This window comes from Miscanthus floridulus, chromosome 11 (genome assembly GCF_019320115.1).
Source record: "Miscanthus floridulus cultivar M001 chromosome 11, ASM1932011v1, whole genome shotgun sequence".
Classification (NCBI taxonomy): Eukaryota; Viridiplantae; Streptophyta; class Magnoliopsida; order Poales; family Poaceae; genus Miscanthus; species Miscanthus floridulus.
This window is the reverse complement of record NC_089590.1, coordinates 70,113,420-70,123,028: the sequence shown is the minus strand read 5'-3', so window position 1 is coordinate 70,123,028 and position 9,609 is coordinate 70,113,420. Positions and strand designations below refer to the sequence as shown.

The 9,609-nt window shown below is 41.6% G+C and overlaps 1 long non-coding RNA gene across 1 annotated transcript; it reads right to left on the bottom strand.

The window, feature by feature from the left end:
- Positions 1–7,081: 7,081 nt before the first annotated feature.
- LOC136494124 (uncharacterized) lies at positions 7,082–9,227 on the bottom strand. The gene is made up of 4 exons (XR_010768520.1): positions 8,499–9,227; positions 8,236–8,394; positions 7,992–8,073; positions 7,082–7,493 (listed from the first exon to the last, which is right to left on the bottom strand). It is a non-coding gene; the product is annotated as an uncharacterized lncRNA (long non-coding RNA).
- Between the last annotated feature and the right edge of the window lie 382 nt (positions 9,228–9,609).

The following is a 9,609-nucleotide window of genomic DNA, read 5'->3' as shown; positions in this document are numbered from 1 at the left end:
CTAAAAGACCTTAAGCAAGCCTTTGATGAGCTCAATGCATCTCATGGGAGGCTAGAGGAAGCCAATGAGAAGCTTGGCAAAGCTCACAAAAAGCTTGAAAAGGCTCATTCCTCTTTGCTTGATGAGCAAAATAAAAAGCATGTTGAAACTTGCAATGTAGGCTTAACTTGTGATATAATTGATGAACCACTATCTATGCCTATCATTATTGCTCCTACTAACCCTTCTTGTAGCACTTCCACTTCTACCTCATCTAGTAGTGATGGTCTCACTTGTGATGCCTCACTAGCGGTTGAGAATGAGAACCTCAAGAAGGAGGTCACTATGCTCACTCACAACCTAGCTAAGGCTTACGGTGGTGAGGACCGCTTGCTTATGGCCTTGGGTAGCCAAAGAGCTTCTCTCTACAAAGAGGGATTGGGCTATACCCCCAAGAAAGGCAAAGCTACCTTTGCTCCTTACAAGACTAGTTTTGTGAAGAACAATAGTTGGTTTTGCACTAGTTGCAAGCAAGTGGGTCACAAAGAGCAAGAATGCAAAAATAAGAACAAAAATACTAATGTATCCTTTATTAAGCTTGATTCATGCTATATGCTTACTAAGGGTACAAATGGTGTAAAGGCTAAGTTCATTGGCAAACCATGGATGGGCTCAAAGAAGAAAGTCATTTGGGTGCCAAAGAGCCTAGTGACTAACCTTCAAGGACCCAAGCAAATTTGGGTACCTAAAAGGAATTGATCTTCTTTTGTAGGTCAATTACAAAGCCGGAGGAAGGCATTGGGTTCTTGATAGTGGGTGTACTCAACACATGACCGGTGATCCAAGAATGTTCAACTCAATCAACACCAATGGCAATGATGGTTATGATAGTATCACATTTGGTGATAATGGCAAAGGCAAGGTCAAAGGGCTTGGTAAGATTGCAATATCCAATGACATGAGCATATCCAATGTGTTGCTAGTAGAGAGCTTGAATTTCAATTTGCTATCCGTAGCTTAATTGTGTGATCTTGGATTCAAGTGCATATTTGGAATAGATGATGTAGAGATCATAAGTGTAGATGGCTCTAACTTGATCTTCAAAGGCTTTAGATATGAGAATCTATACTTGGTTGATTTCAATGCTAGTGAAGCTAAATTATCCACATGCTTGTTCACTAAGTCTAGCATGGGTTGGTTATGGCATAGAAGGCTTGATCATGTTGGAATAAAACAATTGAATAGATTGATTAAGCATGACTTAGTTAAAGGCTTGAAAGATGTTGTGTTTGAAAAGGATAAGCTTTGTAGCTCTTGTCAAGCCGGCAAACAAGTTGGAAACACCCATCCTAAGAAAAGCATGATGAGCACTAGTAAAGCATTTGTGTTATTGCACATGGACTTGTTTGGGCCAACACAATATACTAGTATCGGTGGAAATAAATATGGCTTTGTGATAGTGGATGACTACACTAGATACACATAGGTATTCTTTCTAGTGGACAAAAGTGATGTATTTGCAACATTCAAATCATTTGTCAAAGGCATTCACAATGAATTTGAAACAACCATCAAGAGAGTTAAAAGTGACAACGGTAGTGAGTTCAAGAACACTAGAATTGATGAGTTATGTGATGAATTTGGAATTAGACATCAATTCTCGACCAAGTACACTCCTCAATCAAATGGCCTTGTTGAGAGGAAGAATAGAACACTCATTGATATGGCAAGATCTATGCTTAGTGAGTACAATGTGAGTCAATCTTTTTAGGCCGAAGCTATCAACACGGCTTGCTATTGTAGCAACCGCCTCTATTGTCACCGATTAAAAGAGAAGACACCATATGAGCTCTTGAATGGTAGAAAGCCCAACATTGCATATTTTCGGGTCTTTGGTTGCAAATGCTATATCTTGAAGAAAGGCACTAGATTGGACAAGTTTGATAAGAAATGTGATGAAGGATTCCTACTTGGCTATTCCAGTACAAGCAAAGCATATAGAGTTTGGAATTTGGATAGTGGTACTCTTGAGGAAGTTCATGATGTTGAATTTGATGAAACCAAGGGTTCACAAGAAGAGAATGAGAACTTAGAAGATGTTAGAGGCATTCAACTTTCAAATGCCATGAAGAACATAGATGTTGGTGTATTGAGGCCTAGGCAAGTGAATGATGATGAAGATGATCAAGTGCAAGTGCTCTCTAACTCAAATGTGCAAGATGATACAAATCAAGCTAGTAACTCTCATGACATTGATCAAGATCAAGTGGCTAGACCATCATCTCAACTCAATGATCTAGCAAGTGCAAGCAATCAAGTTCCATTACTCCAACCAACAAGTATTGCAAGAGATCATCCTTTGGATACAATCATTGGAGATATTTCAAGAGGTGTACAAACAAGATCAAGATTGGCATCATTTTGTGAACACTTCTCATTTGTGTCATCCATTGAACCAAAGAAGATAGATGAAGCATTAAAAGATGTTGATTGGGTTAATGCTATGCATGAAGAGCTAAACAACTTCACAAGAAATCAAGTATGGGAGTTGGTAGAAAGATCAAAGGGACACAATGTAATTGGAACCAAATGGGTCTTTAGAAACAAGTAAGATCAAGATGGGATAGTAGTAAGGAACAAAGCAAGATTGGTAGCACAAGGCTATACTCAAGTTGAAGGTCTTGACTTTGGAGAAACATATGCCCCGGTTGCTAGATTGGAAGCAATAAGAATCTTGCTAGCCTATGCTTGTGCTCACAACATCAAGCTCTATCAAATGGATGTTAAGAGTGCATTTCTCAATGGCTACATCAATGAAGAAGTATATGTTGAGCAACCTCCCGGTTTTGAAGATGATAAGAAGCCCAACCATGTGTACAAGTTGAAGAAGGCATTGTATGACTTGAAGCAAGCACCTAGAGCATGGTATGAGAGATTGAGAGATTTCCTACTCTCTAAAGGGTTCACCATGGGCAAGGTTGACACCACTCTTTTCATCAAGAAGATTGGAAAAGATCTATTTGTATTGCAAATCTATGTTGATGACATCATATTTGGATCAACCAATCAAGAATTTTGTGATGAGTTTGGAAAGATGATGGCTAATGAGTTTGAAATGTCCATGATTGGAGAATTGAGTTACTTCCTTGGTCTTCAAATCAAGCAATGGAAGAATGGTATATTTATAAGTCAAGGCAAGTACATCAAGGACATGATCAAGAAGTTTGGAATGATTGATAGCAAAGTCATTAGCACACCAATGGGAACCAATGGCAACTTGGATAGTGATGCAAGTGGAAATATGGTAGATCAAAAGTTGTATCGGTCTATGATTGGAAGCCTACTCTCTGTGACCGCATCAAGGCCGGATGTCATGTTTAGTGTATGCATGTGTGCAAGATTTCAAGCCTCACCAAGAGAAAGTCATTTGAAGGCTACAAAGAGAATATTGAGGTACTTGAAGCATACACCAAAGGTTAGTTTGTGGTATCCCAAAGGAGCAAAGTTTGAGCTAGTTGGCTACTCCGACTCGGATTATGCGGGATGCAAGGTTGAAAGGAAGAGCACCTCGGGCACATGTCAATTATTGGGAAGATCACTTGTTTCATGGTCATCAAAGAAGCAAAATAATGTTGCATTATCAACCGCCGAAGCCGAATACATATCCACCGGTAGTTGTTGTGCACAAATACTTTGGATGAAGGCCACCTTGAGTGACTTTGGAATCAAGTTCAAGAAAGTGCCATTGCTATGTGACAATGAGAGTGCAATCAAGTTGACAAACAATCCGGTTCAACATGCAAGAACAAAGCACATTGATGTCTGTCACCATTTCATAAGAGATCACCAACAAAAAGGGGACATTTGCATTGAGAGTGTAGGCACCGAAGATCAACTTGCCGATATATTCACCAAGCCATTGGATGAGAAAAGGTTTTGCAAGCTAAGGATTGAGTTGAACATATTGGATTTCTCAAATATGTGTTGATGCACCCCCACTCATATGACATGCCTCTCCTTCGAGCAATCCAAGGTAAAAGTTGATTGGCATGACATACATCCTTGCTGAGGACATGTTTAGTGCATCTAGTATTTTTTTAATCTTATTAGGAACTTGCAAGTGATTCTATCTTATTAGGCTCATTCATGAAAATCAAATGATTTTAAATGTCTATATGGTATCACTATTGCTTCTATGTTTGACTTGATCTAGTGATGGCATATGACATGTTTGTGAGCTTGTAAACCTAGTGTTTAATCTAGAAAATGAACTATAAGTGTTTAACTCAACATGGTACAAGATAACCCTTATTTGGAGGTGTGAAGAAGCTTGTCCTTGGATCAAACCGAGTTAAATATCTTTGGGAAATAATCTAGAATTGAACCAAATTTGAGAAAATGACCCTCACCCCATTGATTGACATTGATAATCTCGACCCTACAAGTAATTCTATTTAGAACCTTTGTGGTCATTGATGACAAAGGGGGAGAGAACCAAAGATAAGGGGGATAAGGGGGAGAGAGAAACTAGAGGGAGAGAAACAATAAAGATATCTAGATATATGACATAGGAGGAGAGATATAACAAAGAAAAATGATCAACTAAAATTTTGAGCACACAAGTAGAGGGAGCAAGCTCATGAACTTGTATGATGCATTTGAATGTGCATTTCATATGTTTGCTTGTATGGCACAAGTATTAAATTTACACATCCATGCTTATGTGATAAATGTTAGTTGTAAGATTGAATGATGAAATGAAATCACTAGATAACTTTCATTTCCAAGTAAGTCTTTACAAGTGATATCTTTTCAAAGTATGTTTCCAAGTGATATAGAACTAACCATGGTGCTAAGGATGGTATATTGGTGCACTCCGATTGGTATCACGCTTCAAAGGTACATCTTTTATACCTTAGCATCATATGGTAGACATTGACTCCTACATTTCCTATCTAAGCATATGTGCAAGCTACAATCCAAATTCTTAGCACATATGTAGGGGGAGCAATTGCTACCACTTAGGGTTCATGAAACTTGTCCATATCCTTTTACACATGGTAAATATGCTTAGGCAAGCAACATGGATTCAATTTAATTTCAATTCATATCTTTGTATAAGGGTTGTCATCAATTACCAAAAAGGGGAAGATTGAAAGCTCTTGTTTGGTTTTGGTGAATTGATAAAAACCCTAAGTGCTAACCTAGTTTATCAAGTGATCATGAGATAGGTAGCACACTTCAAGTAGAGAAGCTAATGAAGATCATAGCATGACAATGGTGATGGCATGGAGATGATCAAGGGCTTAAACTTGAAAAGAAGAAGAGAAAAACAAAAGGCTCAAGGCAAAGGTATAACTTGTAGGAGCTATTTTGTTTTGGTGATCAAGACACTTAGAGAGTGTGATCACATTTAGGTTTGATAGCCGTACTATTAAGAGGGGTGAAACTCGTATCGGAATGCGGTTATCAAAGTGCCACTAGATGCTCTAACTCATTGCATATGCATTTAGGATCTAGTGGAATGCTAACACCCTTGAAAATATTTGTGAAAATATGCTAACACATGTGCACAAGGTGATACACTTGGTGGTTGGCACATTGGAGCAAGGACGAAGAAGTTAGAAGTGAAAACAGAGGAGATGCCAGCGTCGGTCAAGTGACCGGACGTTGGATCCAAAAGCACCGGACGCTGACTGCCTGCGTCCGGTCGTGTTGACTGGCGGTACAGAGGCAAGGGTTTACCACCGGACGCTGGGCTGTGTTTGATCGAGGTGGACCGGACGCGTCCGGTCGAGGAAAACCAGGTTTCGACCCTTACTGTACTCGACCGGACGCTGAGGCTCCAGCGTCCGGTCAGTTTAACCAGAGCGTCCGGTCAGGTTCATAGCCGTTGAAATCTGACGAACAGCGTTTGAAGCTGATGACGCGTGGCGTCCACCGGTGGACCGGACGCTGTGACTAGGGTCCGGTCAGTTGGACCGGAGCGTCTGGTCAGAGCGCAGTGTACCCAGTAAAGGGGTACAACGGCTCTTTTTCGTGGGGGCTTCTATTTAAGCCCCATGGCCGGCTGTGGCTCATATCTTTGGCCATTTTCATTGACATAGCAACCTTGTGAGCTAAGCCAATGCCCTCCCACTCATCTCCATCATTGATTCATCATCATAGTGAGATTGGAAGTGATCCAAGTGCATTGCTTGAGTGATTGCATCTAGAGGCACTTGGTGATCGTGTTTCGCTGCGGATTTTGCTTGTTACTCTTGGTGGTTGCCGCCACCTAGACGGCTTGGAGCAGCGAGGATCGTCGAGCGGAGGTGGTGATTGTCTCCGGCTCCGATCGTGGTGATTGTGAGGGGTTCTTGACCTTTCCCCGGCGGAGAGCCAAAATGTACTCTAGTGAATTGCTCGTGGCTTGTGTGATCCTCATCTTGTGTTGGTTGTGCGGCACCCTATTGAGGGTTTGGCGTGTGAAGCCAATTAGTGCGTGAACCTCCAAGTGAGTGAATCGCCACAACGAGGACTAGCTTGCCGGCAAGCAAGTGAACCTCGGTAAAAATCATTGTGTTTATCATTGATTCCGAGGTGATTGGTCTTCATTGTTATTCATCCTTGTGATTGATTGGTTCACTCCTCTACAAAGCGGTATAACTATTCTAATCACTCTCATTACTTTACCGTAAACTAGTTGACAAGCTCTTTAGTGTAGCTAGTTGTGAGAGCTTGTTTGCTTGGTTGGTGTGGCTCTTTAGTTAGCCTTTGAGAGCACACTAACATAGGATAGTGTCATAGCTTTTGTGTGGATCGACACTATCTAAACTAGAATTGTGGTAGGTGGCTTGCATTTTGAGTAAGCTAGCGCAACACTCGCTTCGCCTCATAATTGTCTAACCATTTTGTTAAGTGTTGTTGTAGAAATTTTATTAGGCTATTCACCCCCCTCTAGCTATTAGGACCTTTCAACTGGCGATCATGTAAAGTAGGCATCACAAACAATGTTGGGTCATACATGATTAACTATTGGTGTCAACAGTCTACACTTTACAGGCAGGAACTAAATAGTCTGTACTTTCATTCAGAGTATTTGAACCATGTATGATTATTACTGGAGCTTAATCAAGCAACAAATTAAACTAAATTACAGATCGATTAATGATAGAAGCATTGACACGAACGCATGGTAGATATGATTATGTATCATCAGTTCGCATCGAAAATCAATGGAAGACCAAATTAGTTGGAAGGAAGACCAGATTAGTTGGAAGGAAGAAGTAAGTCAGATCTGAGCAAAAGAGAAGAAAGAAAAAGGATAAGAGAGAAAAGGAGTAACACGAGGGAATGGTTGGAGCATGTCAAATTCGTAGTAGAACTCAACCTTCATCACAAGTGCTTTGCTTGGTCGTGCACTGTACTACTGCAGCACCAAGCTGATGGCGTGCCCCAGATGCATTGGATGCCACGCATTGAGAGCTGGTCCTACTCCAGGAGCTTCCCCATCTCAACATGATATGCATTACCTAAAAGATCCCATGATCAGATTAGTGTCACAAGCAACTGCAGAGGCACAAAGGAAACATAATTGAAATTAAAAAAAGGAAAGGAAAAGAAAAAACACCTGATACATAAGTGACAAAGAAGCTATGTACAAATTCCCTAGAAACAGAATAATAAACATGATGATATTTGTGATATTATTTAAATACTAATCAGCAACTGAAAATGTAGCCAGGGCGTCCAAATTCAGTCTTTTGTCCATACCAAACTAATCAACAAATCAAACATTTAGAACTACTCTAGACATCAGCATACTGTATTACTGCCTATATCATGCAATTCAATGCTTGAAAGTCCAACTGAAAAATGTATTAGTTTTCATGTCTCAAATGCAGATAAATTTGGAAAACATGACTCCTTATTCTTAAGAGTCAGGATACATCAGGGGAAATGGAACAACTCAACCTTTGGCTATATATAATGCTAAACAAGCAAATGGGCATCCATTGAAACAAACTTACCCCTTGTGTAGCCTCAGTTAGCCTCAGAAATTGTGTTGTTGATTGACAAGTGAAAAGATTAACATGCACTCAAGGAGCTCTCCTATAAACAATTGGCAATTTTTTAGTTATCATCATAATCTAGTCCGCATTTCTGTGCTATTGCATTCACAGGACAGTGAATTGTACATCCAGAGCATGCAAAAGGCAAACGGAGGGCTGGGCGCAACTGAAGGGGAGACAGTAAGGGGGGAGAGGGGTTTACCCAACACCTACTGTTGAGGTGGTAGATGTCACCGTAATAGCAGCCAGAAGGAGGATCGCCACCGTAACCAATGTAGATATGACTCAATTTTGGTAGCAATTTCCAACTGCGTGCTAATCAGTATTGATGTTCTGCTCTACTCGTCATGCAGTCCAGTTCCTGCCAATATTAATGTCATAGTCCGATCGAATATCAGTTGACAAAAATTGAACATGAAGACAACAAACATTAATTCCAAAACGAATGTACTGAATCTTCCTGACCATGGAATGTCAGAGCATCACTCTATAAATGCTCATGGTTTGGTCCCGCGAATACAATCTCCATGTTAGTTTACCATCCAACGCTGAAAGGAAATAGTGCTTGGATTGGTCCCTCTATTGTGGCCTTTTGCTCTCGGTTCATGAAAACTTGCAGTAGTAGGTACATTGATTTTTTTGTGGGATATAAGTAGAACCAATCCACTATGCAACAACTCAGTTTTGTTCGGACTGGCAGGTTATGTGCAATGTTCTTTTCTGAAAACGCAATTGGAATACACATTAACTAAAAATAGGCTAATTGTTCATAATTAGTGTACAGTCGGGCAGGGGGGTGATTAGCTCTGAAATTAGTGGCGAGGACGAGCTCGAGCTGGTCAGCTGGATGGATGCTGGAGGCCGTCGGGCAAAGGGCAAAGGGGGCGATACTGGCCGCCGACGACGCGCGAGGCGGACAAGGCCCAAGGCTGAGCAGGCGACGGCCGGCCACGGTCCTGCAGAGGCACGGAGCGCCGGAGCCGCGACGCCGCGCGATGGCCGGGACAGGGGCGCCGGGTGGGGGCGGCGCGACGACGATGCTGTCGTCTCCTGGTTACCCTAGGGTTCCGGTGGAGGTGGTTGGAACCCGCGGCGCGATGGGGCAAGAGGAGCAGGCGGACGTCGTGGAGGAACCGGCGGTGGCCTAGGGTTCGCGCTGGGAGCTGCGGAGGTAGGCAGTGGCGGAGCCTGAAGTGAAATACAGAGGGGGACAATTTATCAATTGAATCCATATGTATATAAATAGTGGAGAAATTAATTTTAGTAGTCATAGTTAAGTCACAGTACAATTGACGACAAAATAGCCGAGCATAAAAAATTCTCCAAAACGCAACATGAAATCTTGATTGCTAATAAAATGTTACTCAAACAATCACTTCTAATACGCACACTATGTAGATTTTAGACTGAAAATTCAGGAAGGTAAAAGAAGCAACGAAAACAGGCTAACTGCTGAGCGGTGCTAGCACTAGTACATGATTGATGCCTGCCCTGGCCGCTGGCTACAGTGATGACCCTGGCCGCGGTCAGTGACTCACGAACAGAGGAGATCTGTGGGGTGTGGGCTTCACGAAAT